The sequence below is a fragment of the Lagenorhynchus albirostris genome, chromosome 20 (genome assembly GCF_949774975.1).
Source record: "Lagenorhynchus albirostris chromosome 20, mLagAlb1.1, whole genome shotgun sequence".
Classification (NCBI taxonomy): Eukaryota; Metazoa; Chordata; class Mammalia; order Artiodactyla; family Delphinidae; genus Lagenorhynchus; species Lagenorhynchus albirostris.
In genome coordinates, this window is record NC_083114.1 from 7566871 (window position 1) to 7578980 (window position 12110).

At 42.1% G+C, this 12110-nt stretch overlaps 1 protein-coding gene and 1 pseudogene across 2 annotated transcripts in view; one reads left to right on the plus strand and one right to left on the minus strand.

The window, feature by feature from the left end:
• Positions 1-12110, plus strand: part of STX8 (syntaxin 8) — a 240663-nt gene that overhangs the window by 46554 nt on the left and 181999 nt on the right. The gene's annotated exons all lie outside the window — the stretch shown is intronic.
• LOC132511017 (ADP-ribosylation factor 1-like) lies at positions 7835-8464 on the minus strand (annotated as a pseudogene).

The following is a 12110-nucleotide window of genomic DNA, read 5'->3' on the forward strand; positions in this document are numbered from 1 at the left end:
TGACATCTTAACAATATTGAGTCTTCTGATCCATGAATATGGCATATCTCTCCATTTATTTAGTTCTTTAATTTTTCTCAGCAGTGCTTTGTAGTTTTCACTGGACGTCTTATACATCTTTTATCAGATTTATCCCTAAGTAGTTCATATTTTTTCTTATTAATGGCATTTATAAATTTCTACTTCTGATTGTGGCTAGTATAAAAATGATTTTTTGTATACTGACCTTGGATCATGCAGCCTTGCTAATAAACTCACTAATTTATTAACAGCTTTTGGGTAGAATCTATAGGACCATCTATACAATGGTCAGTGCCATCTGTGGATAAAGACAGTTTTACTTTTTTAAAGACTTTTTTTAAGAGCAGTTTTAAGTACACAGCAAAATTTAGAGGAGGGTACAGAGAGTTCCCATATAACCCCTTTCCCCACACATGCATAGTCTTCCTCCATTATCAACCACCAGAATGGTATATTTGTTATGATGAATTAACCTACATTGATATCCTAATCACCCAAAGTCCATAGTTTATTTTAGGGTTCATCTTTGGTGTTGTGCATTCTATGGTTTGGACAAATATAAAATGACACATCCTTCATTACAACATCATACAGAGTATTTCCACTTCCCTAAAAATCTTCTGTGCCCTGCCTGTTTATCTCTCCCTCCTCCCTCAACCCTTGTCAACCTGTGATCTTTTTACCATCTCCATTGTTTTGCCTTTTCCAGAATATCAGTAGTTAAAATAATACAGTATGTAGACTTCAGATTGGCTTGTTTCACTTAGTATGTGTTTAAGGTTCCTCCATGCCTTTTCAAGGCTTGATAGCTAACTTCTTTTTAGCACTGAATAATATTCCACTCTCCGCTTGGACCAAGTTTGTTTATCCATTCGCCTTCTGAAAGACATCTTGGTTGTTTCCATATTTGGGCAATTATGAAAAAGCTGCTATAAACATCTGTGTGCAGGTTCTTGTGTACATGTAATTTACCAACTCTTTGGATAAATACCAAGGAGTGCAATTGCTAGATCACATGGTAAGAATATTTAGTTTTGTAAGAAACCACCAAATTGTCTTCGAAAGTGGCTGTACCACTTTGCATCCCCACCAGTGATGAATTGAGAGTTCCTATTGCTCTGCATCCTCGTCAGCATTTGATGTTGTCAGTTTCCAGGGTTTGGTCATTCTAATAGACGTGTAGTGGTATCTCTTGCTTTAATTTGCATTTCCCTCATGACTTATGATGTGGAGCATCTTTCATATGCTTATTTGCCATCTGTATGTTTTTTTGTTTGTTTTTTGTTTTTTTGCGGTATGCGGGCCTCACTGTTGTGGCCTCTCCTGTTGCGGAGCACAGGCTCTGGACGCGCAGGCTCAGCAGCCATGGCTCACAGGCCCAGCCGCTCTGCGGCATGTGGGATCTTCCCAGACAGGGGCACGAACCCGTGTCCCCTGCATCGGCAGGCAGACTCTCAACCACCGCGCCACCAGGGAAGCCCTGTGTTTGTCTTTGGTGAGGTATCTGTTAAGACCTTTGGTCCATTAAGAGTTCTTTGTATATTTTAGGTAACAGTCCTTTATTCGATGTTTCTTGCAAATATTTTCTCCCAGTCTATGATTTGTCTTCTCATTTCCTTGATAGTATCTTTCACAGAGCAGAAGATTTTAATTTTAATGGAGTCCAGCTTATCAGTTATTTCTTTCGTGGATTGTACCTTTGGTTTTGTATCTAAAAGTCATTGCCAGACTTCTCGTTTCCTGTTCTGCCTGTAAGGACCTTGGAAGTCACCACTCCATGCTAACAATCAATAACATAATCTGAACAGACTGAAAAAGTCACCAACTCTTCTTGGATCTGTAAGAGAGGAGGGCACAGGGCAAATCACTTCCTGCAAGATTGGAGAGACAGGAGAATACAGGGAGTCACAGCTTATTGGAGCAGAGACTTCTGAGCAGAAGCCAGTGTGGGAACCAGTTGGGTAGGAAAATCTGAACTGTCATTGATGAGTGGCTGGAGGCTCAGTGTGGACAAATCTGAGAATTAAAAACTCCAGGGGACCCAGTCATAGTGGGGTCCTCACAATTGTGTGAGATTCACCTCTAGGAGCTCTACCAGGTTCTCACAGTAAATACCAGAGAAAAATCCCCTCCTGTTTCTGGTGGAGAGAGGGGAAAAGGAATCATTTTGGAATATGCTAGAGCACTCTGTTCTTAACAAGATTTCATCCTCAGGAGAAACTACTTAACCAGGACCTAACTTGCTAAATTATGTCAGTCTAACTGACTTGGGGGAAAGGAAATGCCTAACTCTCTAGCCCACTAGCCATCCTGTCCCACCTAAGTGGCAAGGGGAGGAAAAAACTTTGAAACCCTTGTGACGTTCACAGCCCAGAGACATAGACTCACTAAAGACTGGGACCTAATGATAGGACTGTAGAACACTCCCTTAATGCCCACACTTTACCACCACCTTTTACTAAAAGTCTTTTTACAGCAGTACATTTTACCACATACATCCTGTCTAATAAGAAAAAATTACAAGGCACACCAAAAGGCAAAAAAACATAATTTGAGGAGACAGCAAGCATCAGATCCAGACATGCCAGGGATGTTGGAATTATCAGACCAGGAATTTAAAACAATGATTAACATGCTCAGGATTCTAATAGATAAAGTAGATAGCATTGAAGAACAGATGGGCAATGGAAGCAGAGAGGAGGAGCCAAAAAGAAATGCTAGAGGTCAGAAACACTGTAACAGAAATGAAGAATGCCTTTGATGGCCTTATTAGTAGACTAGACATGGCTGAGGAAAGAATCTCTGAGCTTGAGGATATCTCAATAGAAACCTCAAAAAGTGAAAAGCAATAAGAACAAAGATTGATATAAAACAGAACAAAGTATCCAAGAACACTGGGACAACTGCAAAAGGTGTAGTAGATGTGTAATGGGAGTACCAGAAGGAGAAAAGAGAGGAAAAAACAGAAAAAATATTTGAAACAATGGCTGAGAATTTCCCCCAGGTTAATGGCAGACACCAAACCACAGAGTTAGGAAGCTCAGAGAACACCAAGCAGGATAAATACCAAAACATTTACACCTAGGCATGTCATTTTCAAAGTACAGAAAATCACAAAGATAAAAAAATCCAAAAGAATCTAGAAGTAAAACAACACAAAACAAACAAAAAAGAACCCTTCACTTCTAGAAGAACAAATGTAAAGATGACATCTGACTTCTCAGAAACCATGCAAGCAAGAAAGTGGAGTGCAATCTTTAAAGTGTTGCCAAAAAAACCCTCCAAAACAATCTCATCAATCTAGAATTCTGTACCTTGTGAAATTATCCCTCAAAACTGAAGGAGAAATACTTTCTTAGACAAATGAAAATTGAGGAAATTTGCCAGTAGATCTGCCTTGCAAAATGGTTTAAAGGTTATTTAGAGAGAAGGAAAATAATATAGATTAGAAACTTTCTACATAAAAGCATGAAGAAGGAATGAAGTGATAAGAAAAAAAGTCATTGCCATACTCAAGGTCATCTAGGTTCTCTCCTATGTGATCTTCTAGTAATTTTATAGCTTTGTTTTACTTTTAGATTTAATTATTTTGAATTTTTGTCAAGAATGTAGGGTCTAGATTCATTTTTTCGCATGTGAATGTCCAGTTGTTCCAGCAACATTTGTTGAAAGACTGTCTTTACTTTGTTGTGTTTTCTTTGCTGTTTTATCAAAGATTGTTGACTGTATTTATAAGGGTCTGTTTCTCGGCTCTCTGTTCTGTTCCATTGACCAGTACCACACAGTTTTGATTACTATAGCTTTATAGTAAATCTTGAAGTTGAGTAGTGTCAGTCTTCTAACTTTGTTCTTCTCCTTCAATATTGTGTAAGCTCTTCTGGGTCTTTTGCCTCTCCATATAAATTTTAGGATCAGTTGATATACACAAAATAACTTGCTGGGATTTTGATTGAAATTGTGTTGAGTCTATAGATCAAGTTGGGAAGAACTGATACCTTGACAATATTGAGTGTTTCTATGCATGAATATGGAATATTTCTCCATTTATCTAGTTCTTTGCTTCCATTCATCAGTTTTGTAGTTTTTTTCATTTAGATCTTGTACATATTTTGTTTGATTTATACCTAAGTATTTCACTTTTGGGAGTGCTAATGTAAGTTGTATTGTGTTTTTAATTTCAAATTCCACCTATTCGTTGCTGGTATGTAGGGAAGAGATTGACTTTTGTATATTAACCTTGTATCCTGCAACCTTGCTATAATGGCTTTTTAGTTCCTGGAGATTTTTTGTCAGTTCTTTTGGATTTTTTACTTAGGTGATCATATAACCTGCACATGAAGTTTTCTTTTCTTCCCAATCTGTATGCCTTTTCTTTTCGGATTGCATTAGCTAGAACTTCTAGTACAAGGCTGGAAAGAAGTGGCGAGAAGGGACATCCTTGTCTTTTACCTGACCTTAGTGGGAAAGCTTTGAGTTTCACATCATTAAGTATGTTGTTAGCTGTGGGGGTTTTTGTTTTTGTTTTTGTTTTTGGCTGCATTGCATCTTTGTTGCTGTGATCGGGCTTTCTCTAGTTGTGGCGAGTCGGGGCTACTCTTTGTTGCAGTACGTGGGCTTCTTATTGCGGTGGCTCCTCTTGTTGCGGAGCATGCGCTCTAGGCACGTGGGCTTCAGTAGTTGTGGCACGAGGGCTCAGTAGTCATGGCTCACAGGCTCTAGAGTGCAGGCTCAGTAGTTGTGGTGCATGGGCTTAGTTGCTCCACAGCATGTGAGATCTTCCCGGACCAGGGCTTGAACCCATGTCCCCTGCATTGGTAGGCAGATTCTTAACCACTGCGCCACCAGGGAAGTCTAGCTGTGGGGGTTTTGTAGGTATGAAGTTGAGGAGCTTCCTCTCTATTCCTAGTTTACTGAGAGTTTTTATTAGTAAGGGACGTTGGATTTTGTCTGATATGTTTTCTGCATCTGGTGATATGATCATGTGATTTTTCTTGTTTATCCTGAAATCCTACGTGTTGGTCCATAGTTTCACCCATTAGCTGTAAACAATACATCTGTGTCCTAAAAAGCACCACATGTCATAGCTGATGGTTGATGGGGAAATTCCTTTGATGTGGTACAATTTTGATGAGATGATTTTGGAGACATGAGGATGCCTTAATGACACTGATTTGTCATGGTTGCAGCATTTGAACTTGTTGTATAAAAAGGAGATCTGTAGGTCTATAACCTGGCAATGTTTTATAACCCTGTATATTAAAGATGGCTTTCTCATAAAATCCTGAACCACACAGCCCTATGATCAAACATTTGTGATGTTTGTGCCTCTGCTTTTAAAGGTGCTGTGATGGACAGTTGGCATGCCAGGGTTCGAGAAGAGTGGATGGTTTGAAGTGCTTGCACATACCTGTGCAAAATCAACTGGCTGCCTCTGTTCCTATTTTACTGTAAATTTTATGGTACTGTTCCTGTTGCATTCTCCAGGGAGCTTCTCTGTAGACAAACACCCCACACACACTGCCCCCGCAAGTGGTGGAGATGCTGGTGTCTGAGTTTCCTGGTGTATCCAGGAAATCATTTTAAATCAACTATACTCCAATAATTAATTTTTAAAAGTTGTCAGAAATGAAAAAGTGGACATCACTGCTGTTTACGATGATGTGTTTCTGCTTGCTTTTTCATTTCTGATTTTAGTTGTTTGTGTCCTTTCTTTTTTTTCATAGTTGGCCTGACCAGGGGCTTATTGAACTTACTGATCTTTTCAGAGAACCAGCTTTGGTTTCATTGATTTTTTTTTCTCTCTTGATTTCCTGTTTTCAGTGTCATTGATTTCTGCTCTAATTCTTAATATTTCTTTCCTTCTGCTTATTTTGGATTTAATTTGCTCTTTTTCTAGTTTCCTGAGGTGGGAACTTAGACTATTGATCTTAGATCTTTCTTCTTGTCTAATATATGCATTTGCTGCTATAAATTCTCCTCTATGCACTGCTTTTGTTGTATCATAAATTTTGATAAGTTGTGTTTTCATTTAGTTCAAAATATTTTTAAAGTTCTTTTGAGACTTCTTTGATCACGTGTTATTTAGAAATGTTGTTTAATGTCTACGTATTTGGGAATTTTCCAGCTATCTTTCTGTTGTTGATTTCTAGTTCAATTCCGTTGTATTCCGAGAGCAGAACTGTATGATTTCTGTTCTTTTAAATTTATTAAGGTATGTTTTATGGCCAAGAATGTGGTCTATCTTGGTGAATGTTCCATGTGAGCTTGAGAAAAATGTGTATTCTACTGTTGTTGGATAAAACAGTCTGTAGATGTCCATTACATCAGCTGATTGATAGTGGTGTTGAGTTTAACTATGCCTGCTGGATCTGTCCATTTCTGATAGAGGGGTGTAGAAGTCTCCAACTATGATGGTGGATTTATCTCTTCCTCCTTGCATCTCTATCAGTTTTTCGTCTCATGTAGTTTGCTCTGTTAGGTGCATACACATTAAGGATTGTTATGTCATTTTGGAGAATTGACCCCCTTATCATTACATAATACTCTTTAACCCTGATAACTTTACTTGCTTTGAAGTCTGCTCTGTCTGAAATTAAAATGGCAACTCCTGCTTTCTTTTGATGACTGTTAGTATGGCTTATCTTTCTCCATCTATTTACCTTTATTTTTTTTAATAGTTAAGAGATTTTATTCTAATAGCTGTAATTACACTGCTTGCTTGTCAAAATGAAAACTGAAAACTATACGAAACAGTTGATTACTAATTGTGTATTGAAAGCAGTAAGAGGTTCTGCAACACCAAAGTAAAGCAGTTCTGAGGTTTTCCACAAGGTAAAGGTTAACAGCTCCAGCTTCTTTAGTGTTTATCAAAATACAAAAGAAAAAAGTAGAGGTTATTTTCAATGGCAAATCTGACCCTTGCAGGCTGAGGGAGTGAAAGCACTGGGGCTCCGAGGGGCTGGGGTTCAAGGATGACCACCTGTGCTCATGCTGGTGGAACCCCAGAGAGCCCGGAGCAGGCAAGCAAGGAGACGGCAGGGCTCCTGCTCCAACCAGAGCATTCCAGCCAAAGTGCCCATGCTGACCCAAGAAAGGCTGGGGTTCCTCCAAGGGGTCTGAGAGAAGTGGCTGCAGCCTCCAGCCCATCTCCTGGGCGGCCATGTGAGCACAAATGCTATGGGGTGTGGGATGACCCGAGACGGAGCAAATCACAGGAACCTTACTGTGACCATGCAGAATGGATCATGGCTGGTTCTGCCCCACTTCACATTCCCAACAGGAGATAGACCACCGGTGGACTGGACTCAGGCCATTACTACAGAACCTACACTAGGCACATTTCTCCCTTCTGTGTGTTCGAGTGTTCTCCTTATCTTGTAACTATTTTAAAAAATGCACCGAGTTTGGGTTAAAAACCAACCACCAAAATGGATCTCAACACAGATCTAAAGCCCAAGAGGAGGAGCGTCCGGCTCATCTGCAACAGCGACCCCTGGATGACCCGTGTGCCCAAAATCCCTTCTCAGTACTAAACAGTGGGTTGATTTTCTTTTTACAATTAAAACAAACAAACAAACAGAGTAATATTGCATAGGAGTACCAGAAACTGCCTCATTGGAGACAGAAACTATTTAGATTAAATAAAAACCCAGTTGCAGGCAGCGTCTGCACATGTACAGCACGGTGAAGCACACCGTGACCGACCAGCATGGAGACAGCTTCTGGCACTCACACCCCAGGGGCACATTTGCCACATGAGGGTAAAGCGAGGGTAGGAGGAGGGGAGTGAATGGGGAGGAGAGAGGAGTACAGCTCACTTCTGGTTCTGGAGCTGATTGGACAGCCAGTCCAGTCCCTCATAGAGCCCATCCCCACTGGTGGCACAGGTGGCCTGAGTGTACCAGTTCCTGTGCCTCAGAGTGTAGACCCAGTTTGTCCGTGACCTCAGCTGCGTTCGTGGCATTGGGGAGGTCCTGTTTGTTAGCCAACACGAGCAGAACAGTGTCCCTGAGCTCGTCTGCTGCCAGCATCCTCGTAAGCTCCTCTTGGGCCTCATTCACACGCTCCCTGTCTTTGCTATCAACCACAAAGGTGAGACCTTGTGTGTTCTGGAAGCAGTGGCACACAGAGGCCGGATCTTGTCCTGGCTGCCCACGTCCCACACAGTGAAGCTGATGTGCTCGTATTCCACGGTTTCCACGTTGAAGCCTGTAGTGGGAATGGTGGTCACGATTTCACCCAGCTTCAGTTTGTACAGGATGGTGGTCTTTCCCGCAGCATCTAGGCCCACCATGAGAACAGGCGTTTCTTTTTTGCCAGAAAGGCCCTTGAAGAGGTTTGCAAAGATATGCCCTGTGCTGTAGACTGGTGGGAGCAACACTGGGCACAGAAGCCCTTGGCGGCCGTGGCGCAGCTGCTGCTCGAAGGCAGGCATTGGTTTCGCTCCCACTCAGTCCATTTACTTTTAATCCATATATTTCTTTATATTTAAAGTGAGGTTCTTATAGACCACCTATAGTTGACTCTTGTTTTTTGATCCACTCTGACTGTCATTGTCTTTTAATTGGTGTGGTTTTACTTCTTCGTTTCAGTCTGGATGTCTTTTTTCTTTCTTGCCTTATTACACTTGCTACAACCTCCAGTACAATGTAGGAGAGCAGACATCCTTGCCTGGTTTCTAATCTTATGGAGGAAGTATTCATTTGAAAGCCAGATGTGAGTTTTTCTTTGTTCAGTTACTAGATATTCCTTTCTGAAAATATTCTTGAGATTTTTTTGCTGTTGTTGTTGGCTGGGATGCAGTTATTTGGGTCTTGCTTTGTCAGGTGGACCACAGCAGTGTTTATTTTAGAGTAAGGGTCAGCAAACCATGACCTATGGGCCACATCTGGCCCACCACCTGTTTTTATATGGTCTGCAAGGTAAAAATGGCTTTTCCATTTTTACATGGTTGAAAAGAGGCAAAGACTATTTCATGACTTGTAAAGACTGCGTAATATTCAAAGGTTAGTGTCCGTAAATAAAGTTTTATGGAAACACAACCATGCTCATTCACTTATTAGTTACGGATGCTTTCCTGTGACAATGGCAGGGTTGGGTGGCTGCACAGGCGACCATATGAACCAGAAAGCCTAAAGTACTTGCTCTCTTGCCCTTGATAGAAAATGTTTGCAGACTGCAGTCAAGAGGTGATTTCCCTCACTTCAGTGCCAGAGCCATTCTGCGTACCCTCTCTGATGCCCTTTGAATTATGAGGTGACCTGGTGGGTAGGGGTAGGAATTACGTGTGCCGTTCCTGTGAGCTCAGAGTTATTCCTTCTAAGGCTTTCAGGTGGTTCTTTCCCCAGCCTTAATTTCCTCACACGTCTGCCCTGATCAACACTCACCTGAAGTCTCAGGGTGGACCCCGTGCAAATCTCCAGCGTTCTCTCTCTGTGCAGCTCTCTGGTACTGTGGCCTACGTACTGTAGCCACCTGGACCTGTTTTTTGCATTCTTAATCCGGGGAGACTGCTGGGCTCTACCTGGGGTCTGCCTTCCCCACGCCATAGCCTGGGAACTCTCAAGGCGATGGTGTGGGGCAGAGAGCTCCTCTCATCTGTTTCCCATGTCTCGGGGACCACTGTCCTTCATTTCCTCAGGTCTGCATCTTGAAACGGTTGTTTTGTATATTTTGCCTGTGGTTTTGTTTTGTTCTCCAGTTGTTTGGGGCCAGAAGTAAATCTGGTCCCTGTCAGTCCCTCTTGGCTAGAAGCAGAAGTCTAACTCTGTTTTGAACTCCCTTTTCACAGTGAAAGTATCTAGTGAATGAACACTGTTCCTCCCATGTCACTCTAACTCTACGTATTTCACCCGTTTTCGGAAGTAAAGTGAAGAAATTAAGAGCAAGGCCGATTTTACTTTTCAGGATTCATGGTTCCTGAAAGGAATGTCTTACTAGCCAGTACTAATGAATTTTCTGGGCGTGGTTGCTTTGTACCAAGAAAAACTTCTCGGTCAGGAAAAGTATCCCTGCCCCCAGGAGGTGCCTCATTCAGAGATTGCTGTAGGCTAGGTGTGAGAGGACGCCGCGTGCAAGTGTTTGTATTGTCTCCAAAACCGAGAGCACCCTTACTGAGATGCCCACCCTTTGGAAGCCGGCTGGCTTTTGGGGTTTGGTGGCGGGGGGGAGTAAAGGAACGGAGGGAGAGAAGCAGCATATATTATAGGTCAGGATGTTTCTCTACTCTTACCTTTGTGTTTTGAAATGCTCTATCCGCCCCCCCCCCGATTTCCTAGCAAGCTGTTTTTCAGGGATAAACACAAAAATGGAAGTCATCTTTACACGAAACCCTCATTAGTCTTTTCTCTGCCCCAGGAACCTTGGTGATGCGCTGAGGTTACCATGGCTTTGCTTCCTGGCCAGGTCCCGCACTGGAAAAAAATACACAACCACAAAGCGTCGCTTCTGACTTCCTTTTGCCCGTGGAATCTGTTAGCCTTTCTGTACTTTCGTTGACCTTTAGAAAACACTTGGAAAATCATCCTGAATAACAGTTTTTTTGGTAGAGCTTAGACTCGAGGCAATGAATGCCTTCCTTCCCTGACCCGGAAGCTAGGCCTCATTACAGCCAGTTAGCCGGCCTCAGCTTCTGTGCTGCCTAAGCCATAATTGGAGGCGCAAAGGGACGTTCAGCAGAAGATGGGTGAGGTGATGACAATAACTGGATCACCTCAAAAATCCCTGTGAGAGGGACTTCCCTGGCGGTCCGGGGATGAGGACCTGGCGCTTCCACTGCTGGGGCCTGGGGTTCAGTCCCTGGTCGGGGAACTAAGATCCTGTAAGCTGTGCGTTGCGGCCAAAAAAAAAAAAAAAAAAAAAAAAAAAAAAAAAAAAAAATTCCCTGTGCTAAAACAAGGGAAGGTGCTTTTTTGGTCAGTACAGACCCGTTTCTGAGTCAGCTGGCGGGTGGCAAACATTGGAGAATTGTTCTACCTCTCCCCAGGAAGCCTCTGTTGCTCGGGCTTCTTAATTAGTTCCAACTATTCTTGCCGTAGTCTATAGACGTTCTTTCTAGATTCTAGCAGAAAGTTGGGCATTAGTTCTGGGTTTCTGTGTTCTTAGGTCTCTAAGGATTTTCATAGAAATAGCGGTGGCGAAGGTGGCCGGCCGGGCTGCGTTGTGCCCTGGCACATCTAAGCAACTCATCTTTGAACACTTGCAATCATAACCTCACAGATTTTTCAAGATAACCTTTCTTGCAGCTGTCACCCAGACCAACATTCCTTGCCCCTCAGATCTTAAAAACATCTGTTCCTAGAACTTGCTCTAAGAGTCTTTCCAATATAGTGATTATCTTTACCCAGCTTGACCTTATCTACTTCCCCTTCTTCAAGGAGAGCTCCTATATATCACATGTGGGAATTTCCATCCCTCCTCTCTGGGCACCGGACAACACAGCATCAGCCACTTTTTCTATTACCTAAACTCAGAGAGCTGTCTAGTATTAACGAGGAGTCCTTCCATATATGTGTAGCAGAGACTGTATTTCTTCCTTCTACAGACCTAGAAGGTCTTCTGTGGTCATTCCTTGGTTGAAACGCCTTTATTAAATACTTGCTCTGTACCACCAGTTGGGCAAAACCATAGGAAAAGAAGACACAGCCCCAGCCCTTGGGGCTCTTGTCATGTGCTCAGTCGGGGGCCTGAGGTTGCAGTTCTTAAGAATGTTCCTTGGTTTTATTTACTTGTTAAAATGTTGGTAACTTGTTGCTTTTGACAGTTTCAAACATATGAAAGTGGAGAAAGTAAGATAATGATTCCGTCTTACCTATCACTTGTTTCAGCAATTATCAACCCATAGCCCATCTCGTTTCATCTATATGTCTACCCACCTACCCATCCCTGGATTGTTTTTGAAGCAAATCCTAGACACTGTACAATTTCATTGGTGAATATTCCAGAATATAACTCTAAAGCATGTCTGCAAAAGATAAGGACTGTTTTTAAAAAACAAAAACATAACCACCATGCCATTATTACCCTTAATAAGTTAACAATTCTTAATCTGAACACCGACTGGATATTTGATTTCCCTGATTGTCCCATGA